The sequence below is a fragment of the Cupressus sempervirens genome, chromosome 6, assembly GCF_028749045.1.
Source record: "Cupressus sempervirens isolate cs-2001-9-10 chromosome 6, ASM2874904v1, whole genome shotgun sequence".
Taxonomy (NCBI): Eukaryota; Viridiplantae; Streptophyta; class Pinopsida; order Cupressales; family Cupressaceae; genus Cupressus; species Cupressus sempervirens.
This window is the reverse complement of record NC_143123.1, coordinates 326,840,479-326,844,039: the sequence shown is the minus strand read 5'-3', so window position 1 is coordinate 326,844,039 and position 3,561 is coordinate 326,840,479.

Genomic DNA, 3,561 nt, shown 5'->3' with positions numbered 1-3,561 from the left:
ATACCTTTATTAAAGAAAGGGCCATTGATATCACAGAGATTTTAAAACATGCACGGGGAACACTGAGAGTTCTGCAAAAGTTCTGACTGACTCTGACATCCACCAACTTTTTTTGGTGCACTGAAGTTGAAACATCAGCAGGAGCTACGTGTCTAAAAGGCGCTTCCTCGCAATATTTAAAGACCTTGGAGCTCTGAATTGCGGGAAGGCGATGGTTGTTGATCTGATCAAGATCAACGGTCACAAAAAGTTTACTGTTACATAGGACTTTTTCAAAATAAAATAATGCAATTTAGGCAAACTTCATAAAGTTTATCAAAAGATTAATAAAGGCATCTTTGCGCAAATAAATCTTTAGGATAAAAATGTCCCGCCAAATTTATTTGAAATGATACTTCCTAAGGTTTTCATAGGCTAGGGCCAAACAAGGCTAAGCACAAGGTTATTTGGTGAATTTTTTGCCTAGGGTCTTTTGACCAAATTTCAAGTTACTTTGGAGCGCACATTTAGGGTTTTTCACTGCTGAATACAACAAACAAGGGTGGTGAAAAACCAGGCCAACAGTGGCTCTGTCTAGGGACAATGAATAAGCAAGATTCATATGAGGGCTCAAAATCCCCGGGAGAAGCAGACCACAAGCTTGACCTTAAAAACTATGACAACCTAGAGAGAGCAAAAACACAGAATAGAAGAATATACAAGGACTGTACATAAGATGCAAAGATTATACAGAATGTACAAGGAAACCTAGACTATTGTTCATGAAGATAATAAGTATGTTTTCAAGAAAAATACCTCTTCAAGAACTGTCCATGAACTGGCAGTTCAAGAATATTGTCTGATAGATTTTTGAGTACATAAGAATTCTCACCCCAATTAGTTTCAATCAAATAAGGGCCTAACCAGATAGGATCAAATTTTCCATGTTTTCCTTTATCCTCAATTCTGGCATTCCACATTAAGACTAGATCTTCATCTTCAAACTTCCTACTTACCGTTCTTTTATCATAGAGTGTCTTAACTTGCAACTGCAATTTTTGGTTCTTAAGAGATGCTTCTCTTCTAGTTTCTGTCAGTCCTACCAGTTCATCCAATCTTTCTCCCATATCATCAATGATATCTTCATCATACATTTGAATGTAGTTATACAAACCTACCAGGTTGTTCTGAGGAATTCGTGCTTAAATTCCATACACCATATCAAATGGACCTACACCAATGGCTTTCTTCACAGTTACTCTGTCAGCCCATATTGCTAACTATAACTTGGAATCCCATGCTTTCTTGTTATCATCCAAAGTTCTCTTAATAACCTTTAACAGGCTCGTATTTGTGGATTCATCTTGTCCATTTCCTTTTGGATGATAAGGAGAAGATGTTGATCTAGTGATTCCAATTTGTCACAGAATTTCTTGAATTCTTCAGACCTAAAACACATTGCGTTGTTTGTTACAATTTTCTGAGGACAACCAAATCTGGAGATGATATTATTTAGTAGGAAATTATTGACAACTTTACTTGTTGCATTTCTTGTGGGGATAGCCTCTACCCACTTTGTAAAGTAGTCAGTAGCCACCAGAATCCAACAATAGCCAATGCTAGACTTGGGGGAAATCTTTCCTATGAAATCCATACCCCATTGTTGAAAGGCTTCTTGGACCTCCACTGGCTTCAATGGAGTATTACCTGAGAACTTCAGTTTTCCCACAAACCTCTGACAAGGGTCACATTTCCTAACCATAATTTGAGCATCTTTGAAAAGAGATGGCCACCAAAATCTAGCCCTCATGACTTTATGTGCAGTGGTCTTGGCCATATAGTGTCCTCCAAACACTCCAACATGCATTTCATTTAAGACTTATTTTTCCTTTTCTTGATCAATACACTTCAACAATACCCCTTCAAAATTTCTCCACCATAAACTGCCTTGGACGATTATGTATATGATGGCTTGTAATTTAGTACTCCTCTTTTCATTTTCAGGCAAGTGGGGAGGAGCTTCCATGTGTTGCAAGTTATATATAACATTAGTGTACCAATCACAATGATCCATGTCACATAAGTCAGGTCTAAGGTCATCAACTACCACATTTATCTGATTGGCATCCAAATTAGATTTAGCCATGAGTTTAGCCAAACCTTGACCTCTTACCAACTTAGTTATCTATATTTCAATATTGAATTCTTGGATCCTATTGATCCATCTACACCTCATGTCCGATACCTCATGTTGAGAAAATATATCTTTCATTGCAACACTAGGTACAAAGGCAATGACAATAGCACCTACTAGGTAGCATCTGAAAGCCTTTACAACCTTTAATAAAGCATATGCCTGTTTTTCATTCATCTCATATTTCAATTCAGTAGGCTTTGGTGACTTACTAAAAAAAGCAATGGGTTGCTCATATCCTTCTTCATTTTTCTGCAACAAGACTGCGGCTACAGTGTGAAAGAATGCAAAAGAAAAAATATGCATAGGCTTTGTATAATCTTGGGTTATGAGGATTGGAGCATTTTTTATTGCAGTTTTAATATCCTAGAATGCTTGTGAAGGCTCACCATTCCAATATATAGTAGCTCCCTTCTTGAGCATCTTTGAGATAGGTCTGCTAATTTTAGCAAAATTGGTAACAAACCTTCTAAGAAAATTAACTTGGCCAAAGAAGGATTGAATTCCTTTTACGTTCTTTGGCTTGGGGACTTTATCAATAGCTGCTACTCTCTCAGGGTCTATTTTCACTCCATCTTTAGACATTATATGTCCTAGTAATCTGCCTTCTGTCACCCCAAAAGTACATTTCTATGGGTTCAAGGATATTCCATATTCTAGAGCTTTAATAAAAAAATTCTCCAAATGCCTGCAATGATCCTCAACCTTCTTAGAATATGTTGTAAGATCATCCTGGTATACAACCATAAATTTGTCAATATAATTATGAAATGCCACATCCATAGCTCTTTGGAAAGTAGCACCTGCGTTAATCAAGCCAAATGGCATCCTTACACATACATATGTTCCCCATGGGGTTGTGAAGGTTGTCTTAAATTGTTCATTCTCCTTTACCAGAACTTGATTGTACCCAGAGAAACCATCCATCATGGACATTAATTCAGAACCAGTTACTTGCTACAACATGGCTTCCATATTTGATAATCCATAATTATCCTTCAAGGATGCAATGTTCAAATTCATGAAATCCACACATAACCTTATGTCTCCATTTTTTTTTCTGATAGGTACCAAATTTGAAACCCATGTGGAATGTCTAACTGGTTTGATTATTCCCCCCATCCCTTAGTTTCATCAACTCTTCTTGCATTTTGGGAGCTAGGGTATGGTTTACTGGTCTTTGTTTCTGTCTGAAAGGTTTTACATTATCCTTTAGTGGTATGACATGTTGGAACAAATCTTCCCTATAAGCCTTAAGGTCATCATATGACCATGCAAAAACATGTCTATACTTCCTAAGCAAGTCAATTAATGGTTTTCTGATTTCAGCAGGTAGTTTTTTGCCAATATAAGCCTTTTTTGGAGCTTCGTCAGTACCAAGGTTTATC